Source organism: Colius striatus, chromosome 8 (genome assembly GCF_028858725.1).
Source record: "Colius striatus isolate bColStr4 chromosome 8, bColStr4.1.hap1, whole genome shotgun sequence".
NCBI lineage: Eukaryota > Metazoa > Chordata > Aves > Coliiformes > Coliidae > Colius > Colius striatus.
This window is the reverse complement of record NC_084766.1, coordinates 25,429,250-25,453,377: the sequence shown is the minus strand read 5'-3', so window position 1 is coordinate 25,453,377 and position 24,128 is coordinate 25,429,250. Positions and strand designations below refer to the sequence as shown.

Below are 24,128 nucleotides of genomic sequence, written 5' to 3'. Positions count from 1 at the left end.
CAAGAAATATTTAGTCTGTAAAGCCTGCTAGAACATCTCTTCTGTTAGTATCTGCTCCTGCACTGCTGTCAGGTCTGGTCAGGACAATTATTGGTGGCTATTCATAGTGACTGCTGCATCCCCAGGTCAGCTGAAGCACCTGAAGCAGGAAAGAAGTCTCATTGAACCATCTGAATTCAAGTACTGACTTTAAAATTGCCCACTCTTGAGTCCTGTGGCAAAAAAAAAAAAAATGGTGTCCTGCTTTGATATTCACCCTAACAGAGGAATACCAGCAAATAAAATTAGCTTCTCTCTCATTTACTATCAGTCTCATTTTGTGAGAGGGCTCAGAGAATCATCAGGCCATCCTGGATGTCTGTGGGAAAGTGATTTGTGCTTAATTTGCAGCTCTGATTTGCCACAGAGAAAAGATTCTGAAATCTGAATTGAACACAAATAATGCTCTGCTAAATCTAATAAAAATCCACAGTCTGCTGTGCAATGTGTGATGGTCTAAATCAAAGTCACTTTCTCTCACAATTGTCTGGTGGCACTGGTGCAGAATTATAATTAATAAGTTTCTTCTTTCTCAAACAATGACCAAATTAGTAGGCTATAACTTTTACTCTATGTCAGAATAAACTTCATAAAAACAAAGAGCCAGAAATAATCCTTCTTTATTCATGACTGTAAGCATTTCTTTCTTTTTCCCCTCTCTTACTCAGAAAGACAAAACCCCCAGATAATCCCATGTTCCACAGCTGATGCATGCCAGAAGGCACACCAGAACTCATCTGTATGTTGCTGTCCAATCACTGGAAAGTCTAGTGCTTGCTTTCTGAACAAGCTAGAAGTAAAATAACTAACCTCAACCATTTTCACACCAACTAAAGCATGCTCCATTTGCACACAGTTCCTAGAGTATGTGTGCAATAATGGTGCCTAGCCCACTGCCTTGTCCTCAGGTCTTGTGCTTGTCCCAATCCAGGTCTCAATCCAATACACAAATAAACAGCCTGGAATCCATGTTGTCCCCTCTGACACAGGTATAGTCTGGGCTGCAGTCCTCACTGTGGTCTGTCCCAAGTCTCTGCTTACAGGAGAGTGGAAAAGGAGGCCTTGCTCACTGGAGGAAGACTAGGACTTCCAATGCAGACTGTTAGTGGCTACTCAAGTTGCTGGTTTTTGAGACTGGAGCATCTCCTATGATACAGAGCAGGATCTAATTCAGATGAGTGTTCCCTGTGCTGCAGCTATGAGCAGATGTCCTAGATCATCACCTAACCTGGGATTATTTCGCCTATAGAAGAGGAGGCTGAGAGGAGACATCATCACTCTCTACAGCTACCTGAAAGGAGGTTGTAGTGAGGTGGGGGATGATCTCTTCTCTCCAGCAATGAATGATAGGACAAGAGGAAATGGCCTCAAGTTGCATCAGGGGAGGTCTAGGCTGGACATTAGGAAGAACTTTTTCACCGAGAGGGTTGTTAAGCACTGGCACAGGCTGCCCAGGGAGGTGATGGACTCTGGAGATACTTATAAGATGCATAACTGAGGTGCTGAGGGCCATGGGTTAGTGATGGGCTTGGCAATGTGAAGTTAGTGGTTGGACTTGATGATCTTAAAGGTCTTTTCCAATCGTAATGATTCTATGATTCTCACACCGTCTTTCAAATACGTGTCAATAGGACATCTCTTAAATAGTTACCTACAAGGCTTATCTGAGAATCCATGAACACAACAGCTTCTGCAGGGGTAACAGAGAACCTGCACTTGACAGTAATTGCAGCTTTGTCCCCAGTCATGTTAAGCAAAAGACTCTGAGGAATCATGTGCTTGCAGGCCACTCACTGTGCACCAGCACCATCGGCCACGTGAATGTACTCCTGGCCATCAGCAAACACAGGTAAACTAGGGAGAGCTGTGGCTAAAAACAGTGTCATCTCTCTGACGAGCTGACTAATGTTCACCCATTCCTGGGTTCGATGCAGAGCACCCTGGGCAACTCGTGCTTTCTCCACCAGGTGTCCCCATTGGTGTGTATTTGAACATGGATTCTATACGGTTTTTCAGATTTCTTGGACAGTTCATTTGATTAAGAATTAAAATAAACTCCAAATACCCTAAGGAACTTGGCCCGAAAAACGAGGCATGTTAACAGAAGTGTTGTGATACGGGAATGTTTTCCTTAGTTAGAATTAGGAAAGAAAGAAAACACAGCAAACGCAAGCTGCGTGAAAGAAAGAGTTTATCGTTCTCAACACTACACGCTTTCAGCTCTGTGACTGAAAGGAGTGGGTCAGATATTACTTTACTTTTAGAGTTAGGGAAATATAAGCAGGCAGAAATGAAAACTTTTTTTTTTTTTTTAGTATCAAAATTGGATTAAAGAAACAGCACTTAGAATGTTGCAAAGGATCTTGTGATACTTTCCAGGTTAGCCAAAACATAGCTGATTAATTTTTTTTTTTTTAAATGATAAAAGCGTCTCAGTCACAGTTTTCAGAAATGAAAGAAAGCCACAAAGAGCTTATTCTTGGGCCCTGTCTTTATACCACAACATTTTGCCCATCAAATGCTCACACAATTCTATGCTGATCGATCGCTACATTTCACTGCTGGTGCTGCTTCTCCTGGGAAAGCCCAGCCCGTTTAGAGCACGTTTTCAAATGCAAATGTCTCTGCTGGAAACCCACCTGTTTATGCCCATGTGAACACTGAACACTTGGAAAATCTCCCTCTCCTTTGCATGCAGAGGAACACCACAAAATTCACACTGACTACTCAATTAAATCACAAACTCCCTCCAGCCTGCAAATAACATCAAGGCAAATTAGAACCTGTAAGAGTACAGGAAATTCAGAATTATAGCCTGAAACTCAGCTCTTCTTTTGCTGCATTGTAACCCACGTGGAATGTAAGATCAGCTCCTGTACAGAGACCATTGCAGCACTGAGGACAGCTTGAATTGCGGGACTTGTAGCCACAGAAACTCAGAAATCACAAAAGACTAGATAACCACTTTCTCTTGCCTCTTGCTGGACACAGGGATGAGCATCTTCCCCATCTTTCATATGTTTTCAAAACAAGACGATCAAAATCTTTTTAAGCATTTAAGTTTTAAACAATTTTAAACAAATAAAGTTTTCACAAGTTATTCCTCCTAAGTAAATTTATAATTAAGTTTGTGGCTTTCACCAATGTTTACTTAGAAGATAAAATATCCAGATAAACCCTCAAAGTCACCACAGCACGGATATGAAGTCTCCTGTGGTTTTTGTACTTTCCTATAATTTGCAGCTCTGTCAGTAACACACTTTGTATAACCCATCTTTCATCCACAAATATGTACAAAGTGCAAATATTTCCAAGAGATGAGTAGGCATAGGACACTGGTTCTCATTTCAGGTACATGAGGAGCACAAACATCTTACAAGCAGCACACTTCAGTCAGATATTCCTAAAGACAGCTCCTTCTGTTCCCCAAAATGCATCCCTGTGTCTCCCATACCATGCAGACCAACCAGAGAAGCAGGCTGCCATTTCCAAACTAATTTCTGATATCTCTGTTTTGCACTGCTATGAACCAAGGATGGAACCAGAACCTTCAGTGATAATGATGCCAATATGTGTCTCCCAGCAACATTCACGGTTTTAGAGCCGTACCTCTCAGTATACATTTTGACGCCTACTGCAGGCAACAAATGAGACACCTACAATCACAACTGGAAGCTACTTATATACAAAATACTAAAAAAGTAGTCATGAAAACAGGTTTTGATAAACATGTAAAAGAAATGTTGATTGTAAAAATAATACACAGAAATAAGCTTATGTCCATGGAACACTGACCCAGTCTGAAAATCATAGAATCACAGAATCATAGAATGGTAGGGGTTGGAAGGGACCTCTAAAGATCGTTCAGTTCAATCACCCTGCAGAAGCAGGTTCTCCTAGATCAGGTTGCATAGGAACATGTCCAGGTGGGTCTTGAAGACCTCCAAGGAAGGAGACTCCACACCCCCTCTGGGCAGTCTGTGCCAGGGCTCCCTCCCCTGAACAGTGAAATAGATTTTTCTTGTATTTAAATGGAACTTTCTGTGTTCCAGCTTCACCCCATTACCCCTTGTCCTGTTGCTAGAGACCATTGAAAATGTGCTGTCCCAATCTCCTGACACCCACCATTTAGATATTTGTATTAATAAGATCCCCCCTCAATCTCCTCCAGACTAAACAGCCCCAGTTCCTGCAGCCTTTCCTCATATGAAAAATGTTCCAGTCCCTTGATGATCTTGGTGGCCCTGCGCTGGACTCTCTCCAGCAGTTCTATGTCCCTTTTGAGCTGAGAAGCCCAGAACTGGACACAAGACTCCAGATGAGGCCTCACCAGGGCAGAGTAGAGGGGGAGCAGAACCTCCCTCGACGTGCTGGCCACACTCTTCTTGATGCATCCCAGGATGCCATTGGCCTTCTTGGCCATGAGGGCACATTGCTGGCTCAAGACAGCTGGCTGGATTCAATGCCATAAACATCCCCAAAAACATTTTCCAATTTAAACCCAAAACATGACTCCTCTTCCAGATAAGCATAGAACATTCCTTTGCAAAATATCTCAGTTTAGTAAAGCTGAAAGTTTGCAGCCTCAGCAACAAAGCTGACTCTGCAAGGACCCCATCATAACACTGATGCTGTCCCAGGGCCTCGCAGATTCAGGAGCAGCCTCTACTTTATCCAAGATTAATGGCAATTATCGGTCCGACACTTTTCACTCTTAAACTCTGCTACAACAACCCTTTTGATGTGCTGTAATGCTGTGTGGGTTAGCACCTGTGGCAAAGTTTCTTAATGGTTTTGACAAGGGGCTGAAGCACAACAGATGTTACAAATGTCCTTTTGAGCTGTATTTCTTAATCAGACAAAATGCATTTGCATCCAGAGTCCAGGAAAAGAGGAGATGGCTTTCAGCGGTAGCTGTGGCAAATCATGAGCTTCTACTGAACAAGCACCTTTTCTACTGTTACAACAGGGCAACAATCAGTCTGGGAGTAGCAAATGCCAGTACTTTGGTGTCTTTTGCTGCTGCAAAGACTTCTGCCTCTTTTAACTTCTGAGTCATCTGACTCTACAGTGAAGCCAACAAAAGATGTGACAGGTCTAGGAAAATGAAATTATATAATGAGAGGAGTTTGACATATTCTTGCAATAAATAGCAAGTCTCAAATGACTTGTGTTTGAGGTGTCCCTTGGTGTGTTCCCATGCTCAGAAGTAAGCTTGGAGAAGACTTCTATGAACATGGGAACTACAGATGTTCTTTTCTCTATGGAGAGAATGTGCACGTTGTGTATGGACTTATCATTGCCTAAGGAGAAAGGAGCTCTGACTAAAACTTTTGCTGCAGCTATGGCATGCAGAGAAGGACCCTATCCAGGCTCACTTGTGTCTAAGGTCAAGGGTAACACGTCTCCACTCTTCTCCACTGTAGGGGGCACAGTTAATGTTTTTACTCATCTGCTCAGTTTTACAGTCTCTTGAAAAACAAGTCTCTCGAAAAACAAGTCTCTCCAAGAGCCACTCCATTAAGTCTGTTTGACACTGGCCAACAGATTCCAATGTCATTAAGGTAACACAGTCAGTCTTCTAGGCATGAGAACAGCATGACTGCATAAGCCTTGCTTCCTCAGCTGAGCACAGCAAAATCAACAGTCACCAGAAAAAGTTACCAAGACCTCACCGTGGAATTGTCATATCCATAGGGCAGACGGCAAGGCATAGAAATGATCCAGCCACCAACAGGAAGAAACTGAAAGAAACCATGTTTAAAAAAATCTACAAAAATTCTTTTTGTGCATGCATAACCCATCAAATCCTCAGGAGTAAACTAAGGCTCTGATTTACCACACACAAGTTGATTCACATGACACTGCTGTTGAATACTTCTATCCTACAGCAAACCTGAACTAGTTACACATTCCCTCTATGGAATGAAGAGCTAAGCTACCTAACCTGACTCAGGAAAAACACATCCATTGACAGCTACTGTGTGAGCACTGGATGCAACCTCTTGGAGGGAGCACTAATAGGATGTAAAACTAATGCAGGAAGATGACCCATCCTCATGGATTTGAAAAGGATTCTTTCTTTGCAAACCCATGTCTTAATAAAAAATATGGTCATTTCTTAGGAAATGCTGATTGCATGAAATCAAACTGCTTCATAGGGAGGTATTGATTTCATAAGAACTCAACAAGGAAATAATAAAAACATTTCCTTTAAAACTCACTATGTTATTTAATAATTTATAATACCAAATCTGAAGCTTCTCTGAAGCTCTACAAAGAAAGAGAAGTCTCTAAATTTCCCACAGACCAGCTTTTGTACCATTCTATGCAAAAGCAGCATCTGTAAGAGTTATACCAGACCACTCTGTTAAGCTTCCCATATTTTGAAGTCTTTAAAATGTCATTATCCATTTTCTTTTACAGCCCACATAAAGCAGGTGAGGTTCCTTCATGCAGCAATGGTCATAATTCAGCTGCACAGTCCCTCCTAACTTTACTACCCAACTGCTCTATAATGAGAACTGGGGAAGTAACTTGGAGGGAACCATTCCACTGCAGACTAGTAAATTTTCTTTGTGTAACATTGCTCATATATTTTCTTGGAGTGCCTTGCCCCTCACCTTTAATTTGACTAAATATAGTTGGTGCCTAAAGAAATAAAACCAAGTCATATTCTTGCCCTCAAAATGTTTTATAAACAGTGTAACACATGCAATCTACACTCAAGAGGTGTTACCTAGCTCTAGAGAGAAACACAGGTTACTTCCCAATGTTATTTTCTTTTTTGTCTTTATTTCTTTTTTAAATCCAACATTTTCACATATTTGAGATCCTGCTAGGAGCCCTTACACCCTTGAACTGCCACAGTGAGAAAGCTAAGAGAACTCCATCCAAAAGGTGGCCCCAGGCTGAATCTGGGCCAGGGAACATCTTCAGTGAGCTTGCTACCCAGCACCCAGTGCAGATGGGAAGTAGCTCTTTGGGCATCTGGGAGTCAATCCTCTTCTCTGGAGTGTGCATAAAGAACTGTATGGAGGAAAACTAGGAGCTGGTGCTGTTCCACCAGCAAGGAGAAAGCAAAAGAGTTTGAAGTGTATCTCCTGTCCATGCATGGCCTGGCATGCAGTCCTCAGACTGTATCACCCTGGTCCATTCAAAGGCCAGAAACATCCCCTATCTGATATAGTCACACTGCAATTCTTTAAATGGTTTTTCAGATTAGAAGAATAGATCACAAGGGCAAGTGCAGAGTCCTGCACCCGGAGAGGAACAACCCCCTGCACCAGTACAGGCTGGGGATTGATCTGCTGGTGAGCAGCTCTGCAGAGAGAGACCTGCGAATTCTGGTTGGTAATAAACTGAACATGAGCCAGCAATGTGCCCTCGTGGCCAAGAAGGCTAATGGCATCCTGGCATCAAGAAGAGTGTGGCCAGCGAGTCGAGGGAGGTTCTGCTCCCCCTCTACTCTGCCCTGGTGAGGCCTCATCTGGAGTCTTGTGTCCAATTCTGGGCTCCCCTGCTCAACAGAGACAGAGAACTTGTAAAGAGACTTCAGTGCAGGGCCACCAAGATGATCAGGGGACGGGAGCACCTACCTCATGAGGAAAGGCTGTGGGAAGTGGAACTGTTTAGTCTGGAGGAGATTGAGAGGGAACATCATTAATACAAGTATTTAAAAGGTGGGTGTCAAGAGGATGAGGCAACACTATTTTTCTGTAGTGTCCAGTGATAAGACCAGGGGTAATGGACAAAAGCTGGAATACAAAAAGTTCCACTTAAACTTAAGGAAAAAATTGTTTACTGGAAGGGTGAGGGAGCCCTGGCACAGGCTGCCCAGAGAGGTTGTGGAGTCTTCTCTGGAGGTTTTCAAAACCTGCCTGGACATGTTCCTGTGTGACCTGATCTAGGTGGACCTGCTTGAGCAAGGGGATTGAACTGAATGATCTTTAGAGGTCCCTTTCAACCCCTACCATTCTGTGATGCCATGTGTAGCCTGATTGTTCCTCCATATCTATTCTAAGATATCTCCTTCTTTGAAATGACAGCTAAAATCTGTAACAGAGGGGTTAAACTATTCTGATTAATCAGTTAGATAAATCCATCTGGACAGTCTGCTACAGGTTATGAGCTGACACTGCACAGAGTGGGGAGATGCTTTAAATACATTAACTACTAAATGTGCCACTCTATTGCACTCATATCCTTCAAAAGCAAGATTTTTGTGTTCCTTTCTTGTTTCTGCAGAAAGCCAGGCCATTATTACATGCTCACTTTATTCTTAGATATGTGCAAAATGATGCTGAAAGAAACCATCCTACTTGTTCCCCTGAGAAAGCCGCAACTACCTGGATCACCTCCTCAAGCCAGTAATGTTGCTTAGCTATGCTAGCACAAGGCTTGGCACTGCTAGCTAGGTCTAAAAACAACATACCCCATAAATTAGCAACAGCATGTGGCACTGGGGATGCTGGCACACAAACAAGATGACCACATCTCTCACATGAGCCAGACCTACATTACCCACGTCACTCAGCAGCTTCAAAACTTGCTCCTCTAAGGGGTGCAAAGCTGCATTTTCCGTTTAACTGGAGATTTCAGCTAAACTGCAGGCAGTGAGTCAGACGTCAGCCCCCACAACACCAAGAAATTCTGTCTTCGAGGGCAGAGCAAAGAAGGATTTTGAGTCTGTGACTTATGGGTGCAAGAATGTTAGAAAGGCTCCCAGTGAGTTCCTGAGCAGCGTGACAGAGATGTAGCCAGACATTTAAATTGAATGCAGCTTATCCTATACTTACAGAAACAATGTAATTTATTGCATTGCTATTACCCCATGCATGCTTGGTACAATTTATTATATAAATGTATTTTCTCCAACACATTTTTAATATTCAGTCTGGCTTTGTTTAAAAAAAAAAAGGTAATCTGGCAGTCTGTCACAAACAAGATTTGGTGCTGGTTTTTAGTACGTTTGCAGATTGAACAGTTAGAACTAAGAGAAATCAAGGACAGATGCAGAGACCAACTCTGAAAAGTAGTAGCTATATTTTTCTCCCGAGCTACTTAATATATCTCTAACTAGCTCAATAATGGATATAAGCATACATGCAAAGACACAGCTATAATAAATGATACAAAACCTAACAGTCCCAAATAAATACTGTTCTTGCAACTCATGACATAGATGCGTTTCACAAAAACCCAAAACAGTATAAAGAAAAACACTTTATTCAGACTGATTTACCAGACACGTTAAGATAATCTAGGGATAATCAAATTAATGCTAGATTCAATCTGTCTGCTTAGTTTCCTATCCTACAAAGGACTGCACACGTGGATTAGTAAAAGGGAAACAAAGTTGTGATAATCTGTGGGGCCCACTGTAAATTGGTTTATAATTTCATTTTCAAGTCAAACTGAACATGCTTTTAGAAGGTGCAAGGAATTAGTAGAATCCAAGCCAGGATATATTTGCGCTACATTAAAAAAAATCCCTACTTTTCCTCTCTGTATTTCTTGTTTAGTTTTGTTGCCCCTTATCTCTTGTCTGGGAAATAGGAACTGCACCAGCCTGGGCTCTCCAAAGTGCAAATTCACATGGTGCTGCTGCCTGCAAGCAGACATACAGCATAGACAAGATGCCTTAGGAAGAATTAAATCCCTGGAGTACAATTAAACAATAGCTCCACTGCAGGGATTCAAATTGGGCTTTTAGAAATAAGGGGCCTAAGCAAAAAGTTCTTTTAAAAAAAATAATGTGGAAAAAAACAGATTATCAGTACTGTAGGGAATGCTTGACCTCTGAGGTTTGAAGACAGTTTCAGAAAGCAGAAGTGAAATGCAGATTTTTGAAAGAAAATTGATCAGCACGTTGAAAATACAAAGTTAATTACTGAACAGCTCCAGGGTGTCAAGCCTGGAAGATTAATAAATCTCTCAAAACAGCCTCATCAATTTATTCAAGCATATATAAATTTATTTGATCATTTAAGTCTGCTGACTGAAAGCCCAATGGAAGGCCTCTCATGCCTTCCCTGGGTACATCACCAGTAGGACAGCCCTGTCCTGATTCCTCACTCCCCCGTACCCGGCTTATAGCCATCACTAACCCCTACTGCCAGTGGGATGGTGGAAAATGTGTCTCGCTGATGGAGCTGCAAATGCTGCTTTTCTTATCATAGAGTAGATCCCAGGCACCCACATGCCTTATGTGGTATTGCAATATTTTTAGCCAAAAAACAAATGCTAAAATGGCATATCATATACTAACCAATTTGGTTCTGGGCCTCCTCTACCTCTTCTGTTTTCCAGAATGTTTCTTTCCAACCCTGACACATCTGTATGTCTGGCTTGCTCCTTCTCCCTGCCCATCTCTCACGTACAATTTCCATGACTGCAGCCTCTGAGAATTTCTCACGCAGGCTCCCAGTGAATGACTCCCATGCCCAGGGCACGTTCCCACCCTCTGCGAGCAGTGGGCCCCCTTGCCCTCTCCCTGACTCTGGACAGTCTGCTCTGCCAGCCACCTCCTCCCACACTTCATCTCCTTCCCACAACTTCATTCAGCTCCTCCATGTCTGCTCCTTGCAGCCTTCTCCAGTCCCCTCAGCCATCAGAGGCAGGAGCTGGCACATCTGTGTGCTTGGCATCCTCTTGGCATAAAGGTTGCCTGGGGCAGGATGTATCTCCCGCCTTGCTTTTGTAACAACACAGTTCTCACCTATCTACAGATTTATCTGCATGGCTTCCTCCCACAGGGAGGGAAGGCTGGAGGAAAGCACAGAAGCATGGAAAGACATATCTGGCATTTGTGAGTTAGGTAGAGAAAGAAAATGAACACAGATGTGAGTTGCTACTTAGCATCCCCACAAAACTCTCCTGCTCCAAGCTATTGCTCCTCTACACCCTATCATTCAGGCTCATTGCCCTTAGGTGCTGTAGGCCTTAGCTGCTTTCACCTGTTCTAACAAGCAAGTAGGATTACCTTCTTATTCTCTCCATCCCCTAAAACCAGCAAGGGAACAGGAGTGATGCACTTGTCAAATCCTGCGCACCAGTCCAGGCAAAAGATCCTTCCACCTCTGTCCTGCTGTGCTGCCATCAGTTTTCTGCATCATTCACCTGAACAAGACTAGTTTCACAGCTCCCCTTCAAATGATGGTATTTACATCTTCAATAGCTTCAGAAACTGAATTGCCTTAGGATGAGGTAGAGGCTCAGAAGCAAGAAAGGATGGTATACACAGCAGGATCTCCTGTCATCTGACTCAGCTCAAAACAGGTATTTAATGAGTTTATTTACAAATTATGTGGTCCCATGTGGTCAATTTGAAGAGATACTTGCCTTTCATTTAAAAACCCTATCCCATGTATTGGCACATGAAAGCCAAAATGTTTTACAGTTACCTGGATGTTTCCCAGTCAGATGCAACTAGAACAACAGCTTGTACCTGCAGCATTTCACAACCTTTAGCTGTCCTCAGCAAGGGAAGAGAATTGCAACAGGAGAAAAAAATCCTTCTTTTCTTGTTGTTGGACCTCCTATGTACTTATGCATCTGCAAGCCACCAAGAAGAACGGATGCTTAGATGGATACAGGAGCACTGTAAGACTGTACAGTCAAGTGACTTCCCCAGAAGTGATCTTCCCCATAGTATCTATCTACAAGACATTTCTGTTGAAGTGCTTTCAAGGAGCTTGAAAGGGAAGCAAAGGCAATATCCTCCTCTGAAGGACACAAAGCAGATACAAGCAGCTTCATTTACAGCCTTCACAACACAGATGACTGACAAAGATTGCTAGACTGCACCAGGATAGTCTTTTTAGCAAAAACTGCTCAAGAAAGGTCAAGAAAGTGGACACAGTCTGGAGACAACATCTATGGAGTTATCACATTGTAACCTCATCAGCAAAGAGTTCTAATTACCCATGCATTATTTCAGGGGCTTATAAAAGACAGGAAGGGCAGGGGTCTTTAAGAGAGCACTGTAGCATTCTTCTCAGTGGTTGATTATTTTCTCTTGTATGTTCAGGAACTTAAAGCTTGTACAGGTCAATCTTTTGTTTCACTTCGGCAATGCAGAAGGCCGAAGGGCAGGAAACAGAGGAACTTTGTATTCTCACATAGTTGTGTAAAATATTAGTTACACATTGAGCTCTAGCAACCCACTGCAGTAGTGCAAGAGAAACAAACACATAGACTTAGTCCAAGAGCTTTGTTTATGGTTCAAACACAAATTGGCTGGCCTGTTAATGGAGAAAGTGTTTCAAGATTATTCCTTTAAGGCCCTGATTTTAAACCAAAAACCAGAAGAGTCCACTTCCCACAGGCTCTGGGCTGCCTGCAGCCTGTGAATATACTCTCCCAGTTTCTCTTCCCCACCAAGAACAAAACGCTTCCCCTGCTGTGCCCATTTAATACCTCTTGGCTGAGGAGATCTTTGCATCTGAGGCTGTCAGAAGATGGTCTGTAATGAGGTCTGCGTACTGCCACTCTCGCAGGCAGAGTGTGTTAGTCAGAAAGCACAGTTTGAACACTACTTGCTGCACAGATCTTCAATAGAAAGTGTAAGGTGGATATATAACAGTGAACCCAACTTCCAGCTCAGTCCACTCTTCTCTGCAGTTTCATCTAACATGGCTTGTCAGCTGTCAAGGGAAAAAACAGTTCTTTTCACAAGGCTACTCACTATGTGTAACCTTCAAACTCTCCTCTGTGCATCCCAAACAATTGCACACAGGCAGCAAGAGAGGATGCTCCTGCGACTGCAGAACAATCCCTCTGTGTTGTGGCTTTCAGCTACACGATAGGAGGAGGCAACACTGTTCTGTGCAAAGCTTTTAACTATTAAAGCGGCTGCTTCCGTTTCCCAGGAAAGGCCGGGTGGGACAAAGACCTTATATATAAGAGGCCAAAAGACCTCACAGCAGCAGGAGGGGGAGTGTTCTGCCTTCCCCAAGCTGTTTCCTTTGTCTTGCATTCCTCCTTCAGTACAGGGGACAGAGCCTTTGTCCGAGGCTGGGCTGACCATGTGCAGCTTCTCCATGGCTTTCTTATCCCTGGAATCAGAGATGCTTTTCTTAACAGGGCCTGCTGGTCCCCAGCATATCAGCTGTTCCTCACTTTCCTGCAGAGAGCTCGGCTCTCCTCCACTCCAAACCGTAGAAATCCTAAGCAAGATCAGTTCTGATCTTGAGCTGCAGCCACTGGGGATAAGCACCTGCTAGAGGCTGGCACTTAGGCAGTGTGGGGCCTGCTGCCTGTCCTACTGCTGCTTCGGCTGTGGCCTCTCATGGTGATGCCTCACACAGCTTCCTCTGCCTGTGCCTGCTTCCTTCCTCCCTCCCCCGTGGCACCTGCATATCAGATTTGGAAGTGCTGCTGCTCTGACCATCCCTGCCATTTGGGAGCAGCCTCAGGACACACACTGATGCAAAGCTCAGAAGATGGATCTTTCTCCCCTGCCTTTAAAAAAAAAAATAAACCAACGGAATGAACTGTACTGAACAGCTGAAAAGCAACGAGCCAAGTTCAGTTCCCAGGCAGGAACAGGACATGAGTTGACAGAATTAAAAGGGACAGCATTAGTTGAAATCCAGCCAACTCAAATTGGGCCTAAATCTGCTTTATCTAGATTGCAGTAGCAGCTGAAAACAAGCCCTCTCTTTCAGGCAGTGCTGAGATCCCTCGCCTACTGCCTAGAGATGGCTAAGCAATCAGTAAAGTCGTATAGGGAAGACAGCTTTCCTTCTATTTCAATAGTCTTTTACAAGGAACAAAGATATTTTGTGCCTCTGCTCCTTGCATAAAATCTCTCCATGCCTTAGCATCAACCTACCCTTTGAGGCTGGAAAAGGTCAGAGAGCTGTTCTCAGTTGAGAACTAAAAGTTGGAGAGACAATAGTGGCTTCCACAACAAGGCATAAGAAGCGCCCAGCCTGGCCCATGACTTCAGACAAACTGCAGGAGAGAAAAAAAACCCCAAACTTTATGAGGGTAGGGGGGTACAGAGGAAGATGTTTTAATTTATATAGCTAACTCACTGACAACACAAGCCATAGACTTTTCATCCTCCAAGTTGAATAAGAGTATGGGTGTCCTTGTCATGCTCTCCTACTGCTGAAATGCAGACTGGAAGGATTCTTGGAAGAGCCTTGTGTCCAGTCCAAGCTGACGAAGCACCACCAGTGCTGATGAAGCAAAAGGCAATGTCACACAGCAATGGTGATTGTTCCCTCCTTTCAAGCTCCTGAGAAGACACGCAACATTTTTTAAAACAGGAGCATTCCTATCACTGCAGTAAAAGGAAATTTGTGGAAAAAGAGATTCTCTGGTGTGACACAACGTTCTAGCAAGTCCCAAACAAAGGCCAGGGAGAAGCTACCCACCAAAACCAGTATGAGCTAAATAACTGCCAGCTTGTCCTATCAGCAGCTGAAGAAGTGACAATGCTCCAAGACAAAAGGTAGGACTGAGCCTGGTACTGGTGTACCTCCAGTACCACAAAGAGGCAGCACCCTGTCTATTCTGAACAGAAAAAGGAGAGAATTTAATCAGCCAAAATTCAAGGTCATTCACCTCCATTTATGCTGCCAGGAAGAAGAATAGAGCTGTGCCACCCATGCAGTAGCATAACAGCACTCAGCAGCATTCACAGCTGCATCTCTTCTCTATGTCCTCAGCTAATTTACCACCCATACCTTAAACCACTCTGAGACAGGACTCACACAGAGGAAGGTCAGACTACAAGGTACGCGCTAGTTCACAGCCTGGGAAGCCTCACACATAGCTAGGGCCACCACAAAAAGTTCTTCTCTAAATACTGGCAAGGCTGTGCCTCAGTACCAGCAACAAAATGGAGCTGGGTATGTTTCCCTGCCTCACAAGTGATGCTAAAAGCACTGGACTCTGAAAGTCCTAAAAATTACAGTCATCTAAAAGAGACAAATACTATTAATCATTGCAAGTATGCAAAGAGGAACTCCATTAATTTCATCTGGGAAACCCAGAGCATCTCTGCATGCTGAGTCATCAGTCTCCCTGTCACCAGTTTCAAGATCTGTCATCTCTCTCCTTTACAAGTGATCCACTCCCTTTGCTGAAGAGCCTGGATGGTCAATATTGCTGTGCTTATTCCCTGCAGACCCCTCCTAGGGGTTGGGAAGATCGCTTTAACATTAAAAGCCACTGGAAGTTTACAGTTTATTTGAAAAAGGGGAAAAGAAGAGATATAATAACACCTTTCAGTGAGCTCTGCTGGACTAAACCCAGAACAGTCACAGAAGAAATATCAAAACAGAACAGAGAAAGAAAATATTATGTCAAAGACTAAACAACGAGAAGGCTTCTTGAGACCTGCCTGAGAGTTGCTGTGTCAGGAAAGCAGACAGGTGCCTAGCTGCCCCATCTTTCTAGCACACTCAAAGAAAAAAAAACACATAAAGTCACACTGAAACACTAACACCTCTCCTCTAATGGCTCAGATATGCTATCCAGTTTAGACTGGGTTGCAAATGCACACACAAGCTGAGGTTGGCATGAGGCAAACTGTTATCTCATGCTGCAAAAGGAAGGCTTTCTTGCAATTGGCGCTGCCTTGTGTGCCAAGTAATGGGTGCACACACAAAAAGTGAGCAGAGTTGGTCTAGCAGATCAAGCCTTGTGTGACAGGACATGCCACAGGTATCAGGCATTCAGCTTTGGGCAGGATACAGTAGTGCCAGCAGGCAAGTTTCAGCCCTTGAGCATCCCGAGCACTAACAGCAGCAAGATGGTAAGAGTAAATCTAGTCACAGCTTCAATCTTATCTCTGTGCAACCCTGGGGCAATATTTCAAGAGAAGATGCACTTATGTGCCTACAAAATGACTCCTCCTAGAGTCATCCTTTCTGCAGACAAAAAACATTTTCCATGAGATCACTTCAGTGTTGTCTGTCTGATCAACAGCTTTGCAGACAGATGTTTCTCTCTGGATTACCAGCAGTGCTGCATAAGTTTATTTGCAATCTAGAGGGAGGAGTAAAAATAGGCCAGGTCCATCTGCAACCAACACTTTGCTGCAATGCCTATCAGGACAATTTCTAAGAGCTGCATTTGTCAAATCCCTCCCTAACAACTTCAGACAGCTCCAGGGAAAGCCAGCGACAGGTTGGAGACTGAAGCATGAGTTCGAGAGCTGCCTTTCTTGCCTGGTGCATCAGCCAACCACTCTGCACACAAGCAACCAGTTTGTTATATCAGCCAGCAAGTCATTTGGTACCAACCACGGCACGTTCCTCCCAGCTGGAAGCTAGAGGATGTGACAAGGCTGTCTTAGAAGATAGCAGTGAGGAATGGGAAATATTGTGGAGGTGAGCTCATAGGCAGCAGTATGAGCAGAAGTGGATTTATTGCAGTGGTGTGGGATGTAGAGGGACTAGCACACAAAGATGGAAAGGACCAGGCGTGATCTGTGCTGCTGCTCACAGAACAATTTGTTTTAAGGGAAATGTCTAAGAGGAATTAGGCTAAAAACCAACCAATTTCTCATGGACCACTGAATAACTATCAGATGATGAGAGCTTTTGGCCATGACAAACTTGGGTTAAATTGGAACCAGTGACTTAATGTTTCCATACCCCTTTGCAGAAAAAATGCACCCAGCCTGTGCATTTGGTTGAGTCCTGTTCACCTACAGCAACTGACTGTGCTACAGTTTCAGTGTTTGTGCAGCAGAGTTCACTACATAACAGGTTCTGTTAAAATTAAATTGATGGTGATTTATACTTCTTTGTGTAACTAAGAAACACAGTTAATCCCTCCCCATTTTTAATGTAAAATCCTGGAATACTATAGAGGAGTCAGGGCCAGCTCTACACTGGAAACTTGTCAATATTACAAACAGATGATAGAAAATACATATATTTTACTGAGCCATGGCAACCAGAAGAGAACAATAAATCAGTCTAGGGTTGAAAAAAAGAGGCATAGTCAGGGAAAAATATACATGAATTACTGTGAGATTTTATTTGTCTTTGGTCATGGTTCTGGGAAGAAATAAACAATGTTTTACAAATAAGCTAGACAAGCCTCATTTGTATTCAAGGAAGCAAGGAGTTTGTTTTGGGTTTGGTTTTATTTTGGTTTGTGAGGGGTTTTTTTTTCCTTTCTACACACAGATGCTGGCCTGTGTCAAGAATGTTTGAAAACATGTTGGCAAGGAAAGAGTCACTAAGGCTACAACATCGAAGCTTTCGGGACTCCAGAAGATTTGAAGATGAGGCCTAGTGGTTATGCCAGGGCAGCAGGTGTCAAGGTTTCTGCTGGCTTAATGGCTGCAGGTCTGTGACCCCAGTCAAATCACTTAATCCCACTGAGTCCTATTTTCAGTGTAAAAGTTATATTGTCTGTCAAATGCAAAGTGCCTCCGTGGCTCAGACTAAACTAACTTGAATCAGATGAAAACTGCTGTGTAAGAAGAGTGCAGCTACACCTGCAGTCCTTACAACTCCTGTCATCACCGTTGTTTAAAAAAAAGAGGATAACTACAGCACATAGAGCTGGCAAAGAGGCCTCAGACTGATGCACTGGGCCAATGTGTTCATAGGCAGGAATAGTGTTATGTGCTTCCTCAAGTTACAGACAAGCCATCAGACAAAAATTTCTACCCAAAGAAAGCATGACACGTCAGAAATAACTAAAGGCGGCTCATTTGAGGCTTGCTTTTCAGCATGGCTCCTGAAGGTGTGTGTGGCTGTGCTGTCCTGGGCACTTGCACACATCAGTCAGAACCATCCTCCCTTCCCATAACTTTGGAAAATTGGCCCTCAAGACTCAAATCACACAATAGAGGACAGAAGTTCCTACAGGTTTCATAGAAATAATTAAAGGACAAGAAGATATTTCACAACTTATCCTCTGAAAAGGCAGTCTCTCACTATGATAGTGCAGAGGATGCAGTCATGCCAAGAGAGGTGTTTGTGAGGAAATAATCCAACCCAACGAATCACCTATAGCTAGTGTGGACATTGTTTTGACACGTTACAAACATGTATAACTCATCATGTATCTGCTGGAATTAGGTCTGTCCAATATACTTTTCAAAAGGATAATAGATTTTCTAAGGAATAATTCATATACATAAGTTTCTCCTAAGGTAATCAGTTGAAATCCATATTAATTGCCACCCACAAATTGCATCTTGCATGCTTACTTCCTTTGTTTTTACATTTTTGTTACTACTGTTTTATCAGTTCCTAAGACAAAGAGCTTCCTGATAGTGACTAGTCAAAGGCTGAATATTAAAATTCAACTTTTTAATTAGCTGAGACTTGAAACTCACATTTAAATATATTTTACTGCACTAGTAATCAGGAGACTGTGAAAAAAAGAGATAAATTATGTATGTATGGAACCACAGAAAATTATGTTTAGAAGACCTAAAAAGGATAGTCAAGATATAATATAAACAGTCAAGATATAATATAGACTAAGGTAGCTCCTACTCTGCTCTCACCTAAAGAAACTTCTCCTGACAAATATCCATAAAGAATAGTTTGGCTTGTTCTCAAAGATACCTGGCAAACGGGAACCTGCAACTATTTCAGTGCTTCACCACACTTAGAATTCTAAAGTTCTTCTAATGACAAACCCTAAGCCTCCCTTACAGAAATTTTACTAGTGATAGGCTTCTCATATCCCCAGTAGGCACACAAAAATCTACTTCTTTATTCCCTACAGCAACCTCTTCCATATTTGAAGACTGTTTTCACATAATTCTATCATCCTCTCTTCCCCAGACTAAAGAAACATAACTTCTGATCATTCCTCCACAGGTTATAGTTTCTGGACCTTTGGTTCATTCTTATTGCTCATCTCCAGATGTCTCCAACTGGGATCTATCTGACAGGAAGTCTTTTGCCCAAAATGAGATACCTTTTCCCTTCAAGGTGTTGCCAGCAGTGTAGGACCTGATTATATACGATATACGGAATTCTTCTATTTACATCAGAATAATTTAACTTCTGTCTCTCAGAGGGAAATGTGTGTTGGTTTCGGTATAGCTCATTGCTGACAGTAACTCAAAATTGTTTTATCCTCCTTTCAGACCTGCTTCCTTTCCCCAACTGACAATTATGCACTGGATTATTCCTCTCTAAGAATGGGACCTTGCACTTCTTGTACCTCCCTGACATTACTGCACACTGGTACTTCAGATTGTTTCCACTATTTGCAAAGGTTGTTCTGGATTCCAGCCATCTGCACCACAGCACTTTGTTGTGTCTGAAGATTTCATCAGGAAACTTTGCATTTCATCATCTCAGTCAATATCAAATTGTATGAGCTCTAGGACAGATTCTAGAAGAATCTAGATTCTACATATCTTTTGTGGTTGATGGCTACATGTTGGCAATTACTTAAGAGTCTAAATACCCAACACTCCTCTCTTTAGGTTATCAAGACCACATTTCCTCAGTTTCCTCAGGTCAATCATGTATTTGTTGGAAGGGACGTCAAAAGTCTCACTAGGATCAAGGCAACCAATATTCACTACATCCCATGGTGACTGTTACTTCCTCAGTTAGTTTGGTTTGATTTATTCTTGACAAATCCATTCTTGGTAACTCCATTATTACCCAGGTGCCTTCTAGACAGCTTGTTTTTCCTAAAGACCTGACCAATCAGAAGCCTCAAGTTTTTGCATTTTTAGGTTTGTTTTGGTGGGTTTATTTTTGTTTTGTTTGTTTGTTGGTTGGCATTTTTTTGTGAGGTAGAGGTGAAGAATGGCATTTGCCACTTTCCAGCCTCCTCTAATGCTACCTGTTCCCCCTGCAATAGCATGGGCTCAGACTGCTCAGGTTAATTTTTGTTCTGGAGTAAATGTTACCAGGCTGAGCCAGCTCTAACAAATTAATGGATGTCATCTCAATATTTCTGTAGTTCATTATTGTAAGTCATGCATTGTGGAGATTATAACCACCACATATGCTATACCATTATGCATGATAACTTTCTCCAAACCTGTACCTTACAGCTGCAGCTGTTTTCATTCAGGGAAAAAATAAGGGATGCAGCAAGAACTAATACACACAACAGCTTTGTTTCCATGCTACATCAGTGTACTGCCCTCATGATACATAACAGGCACATGAAAATAACATAACTTTACCTTGAGAGAAAAAAATAAAAGCAGATTTTTCTTTCAGGAAAACACAAACCATAGCCCCTGTATACTGACCAAGTATCATAATACTGCAGTATCTAAAGAGTAACAATTGAAATATCCCCTGGATAATCTTTCTGCGGAGAAAAGCATTTCTTCTTTGTTTGCATTGAAGTATAAATCTGTTCTACCATGAGATATTCCCAGTACACCCAAGAACCATGACCAGCGAAGGTCACTGAATTGTGCAAAGCTTCATATTCAAGGTTTGCAGGTTTGGGGTTTTTTAAAAAGTAAAAATAACAGAGTTGGAATTTGTGGTCATGGTCAAACATTGATAAAATTAAGAACAGATAAAGCCACAAATAACTTACTTTTTTTTTTTTTGAGACTGGGAAACTTGATTTTCTTGAAGGGGAGGAAACAGTGCCATTTAATCAAAAGCACAAAGCATCAAGTGTTTGTTACAGTGAACACAGAAGCCAAGGCTCAAAGAGGTCTGAAATTCAATGCAGAAGACTGCTTTTCTAAAGCACAGCCACAGTGCAGGAGAGATGGAAACAAAGGAACACAACATTCATTTGCCTAGAAGCATTTGTTAGAAAAATATATCATTTGCAAAGAGACATGCTTTGGAACTGCAATATACAGCAGTAGCTGCTAAGGTGAGTCAACTCAGCCATCATGATCTGAAAATGCCCAGGCTCAGCAGGAGGATAATTACACTTTACTCTCCCCCAACTTCAACTGGACCCAGCAAAGCACATCTATGATAACCAAAAAGTTGGCTTGCTATTCAAGAGATAAGAATTTAGCTCTTAGCATAGCTTTGGAAGTAAACAATCTTTTGACATGCAAAAGTGCTTGGAGTCCATTCAAAAAAGTTCCTGCCAGTTTTATTTTTTCCTTGCTTCTCGTCCAGGGTAGATTCATAAGCATTAAGTTGTTTTGGTTCATTAAATGTTTTTAAGGGTACTTTGGAGCATTAAAGTAACTCCATAGATTCTTTTTAAACAATTGCTGAGGGCAACATTAAGGTACATACACGAGTCAGGCAACACTTAGCATTGTTGCATTTGTCAAATGCTTGCAAAAAGAAAAGCAAAAGAGCAAAATGAAAAATTTCATCATGTAAATCAACACTGTCATGCCACAGCTTGCCTAATGCCCATTGGGCTTCAGAACCACCCCTTCAAATGCTTCCCAGCTGTAAAGTTTTAATGTCTAACCAGAGAAGTGTCATGAAAGACCAAGGAAAAAAGGTAACAGCAGAAACTTCCCTGGCTTTGCAGAGAGCATCTTACACTGGAGGAAATCCTGTTAAGGGGAAAAAAAGCCCCTCTGCTGAGCACTGGGTGCCCGATTACCCAGAGGTGACCCAAGGGAGAACACAAGAATTGCTCTGGAGACCTCCATCCTGAGAGGAAACAGCTCACAGGATTAAAGCAGGACATATGTATCAGAAGGACTGAAGATTCTTTAGAGCGAGTGGAGTGGCAGAGCTTGCACAAAATTAGAAAATGACTGCATCTAGCTAGAGTCAACTGGTATTGCCCCAAGAGATCAAGAAAACACATGAGATTGTGTCCCTTTACAAGCCTTACTTCATGCATCGTCTTGTCAGAATGAACTTGACATCTATGATTAGCTAGAAGATTTTGGCCTGAGAAAGTTCTTATTCAGAGGAAACAAGTGATAAACAAATTTGTACTAAAATAAAACTACAGCTTGATCACTTGCTGCAACAGCAGAGTTTCCTTTTACACAGGGCAAGGAAGAGTTGGTGATACTTGGTGACAGCACACAGCTGTTTGCTGAAGGGCATGAAGCTGGATCTAGAAAAAACAAAAAATCCAACTCTTCTGTGGCATTTTAAAGGTGCCTCCAGAGGTCTCACATCCAGCCTTCCATCTGAAGTGAAACCATCACTAATGCTAGATGAGAGCCATTGTAACTTTGGTGAGCTAAGTCCTGAATATTTTCAGGACTGGAGATCCACTACCTCTCTTATAAACTTCCCCGTCCTTTGCTGCCCTCCTGGTGAGAAAATTTTCCCTGAAGCCCTTTGTGAACTTCCTACACCACAACTCAAAGCTGTAGCTTCTTGTATTACCCAGGGCTTGTTAACTACTCTCCCAACAGCTGTAGGCAACTGTGTGATCACCCCACACCTTCCCTTCACAGGCTAAGCCTGCCCTGCTCCCTCCAGCTCTCCTCATAGCTTCTGTACTCTAAGACCCTAACCACCCTGGTCTCTCTCCAGTTTTTCAGTATCTGAAACAGGAAGGCCCAAAACAGGACTCAGTATTTTAAGTAAAGCCTCCCCAATGCCGTGCCAAAGTAGTAATTAACTTCACTCAATCTGCTGCTCATGCTCTTCCTAAGGTAAAACAGCATGTTGCATGATGTGTAGTGTTGGCTCCCACTCAATATCATGTTTAAAGAAGTCAATTTATGATTCATACACTGGGGTTTCTAATAATGTACACTGAGAACTAAACACTCAGAGGCTAGAATCCATTAACATACGTCTGAGCAGTGCCTTTAAAGTCATGGTGGACAGAAAGTAAAAATCAGCATGGATAAGCAGAGGATAATACGGGGAGGCTCTTAGCAGTTCACATCAGACTGATATGCATGGGCACAGCCACTCTTTCCATTCTAAACACAGTTCATTGGCTTTGAAGTCAGAAAGATGAGACTGTATTAGTGCAGGAAACCAAACAAGGAAAGTCTCTGCCCTGAGTGCCAGCTTAGTCATTGAGAAATTTGTCCTAAAGTACTCTACCAAATCCCATTTCACTCTCCAGACCTCCTCTCACCCATGAACAGATAAACAAGCAACTGCTATAGAGAAGTTGCTTAAACTGCAAACAGAAGGCACTGAAACTACTCTATTAAAGAGACCATTATGAGAAACTATACTAGACCTAAAAAATTTTTAAGTCTCCAGAAGGGGTCTTATATATAAGACAAGTTAACATACAACATTTTGCATGCTCTTTTATATCTAAGAGGGAGATTTCTGACTTGGCTGTTTTCTTCAGGCCCTGTAGTCAATGCATAGCAAAAGTGAGTATGAATTCATCATTGCATGATCAGTATCAAAAAGATTCTGTACAATTTAGGCAGGGTGAGAATATCAAACAATGGCAAAAATTATGACGTGGGTTTAGATGCTTAAGAGTAGCAAAAATCAAGATAGAAAAGTAAGCTCAAATTTAGACAGAAATGGTGAAGACAGTTACACAGCAAATGTCACCACAAAAATGCTTGTGTCATTTAAAACTGCAACAAGAGACACTTCCAACATGAAGATAAGCAATAATCTGTGCTGCTGTTGGTCTGTCAGTCAATATTTAGAAAAATAGCCCACAAGAGTTGCTGTTGCCTCAGAGATTTGTCACAAAGGTTAACAGAGCAATTCTGTTTTCATCCAGGATCTTGCCCCTCTGAGTGTCAGCCACCTGACTGAAAACCAGCAATAGAATCAGAAGTTACTGAGAAATTTAACTAGCAGAGCAAGTACCAAATGTTACAAATTAAATAACAAATTAAATTGACTCAGAAGGGACTTTACCTGTAAAGGACCTTAAACTAGGTTAAAAAAAGTTCTTCAAATATTGCCACTGAGATCTTGTGATGCTAGAGTGCCTTTCAAGTATGCTATGCACTCAATCATTCCATGGGTCTTCATGTGGTCACACTACAAACTGACACTCAATCTACTGGTATAAACAAAATCCAGAAAGAACATTTTGTAGGCGTCCTGGTTCACAGTTTTCTGGCAAGTCTCCATCCACATTAATGATTCCCAATTGCTAATTCCTTAGCCTTCCCAGCCTTGGAATTCCTCATGACTTTTACACTTTCCCATATCAGCAACTCCTTGTTTACAAACTGCTGCTGCTGCTCAGCTGCAGAGACCATAGGAAGAGATTTACTTTTG

General features: G+C 42.3%; 1 protein-coding gene across 3 annotated transcripts in view; it reads right to left on the bottom strand.

Moving 5' to 3' along the window:
• The window catches only part of SUFU (SUFU negative regulator of hedgehog signaling), a 99,958-nt gene that overhangs the window by 47,857 nt on the left and 27,973 nt on the right, over nt 1-24,128 (bottom strand). The window lies entirely within an intron of this gene.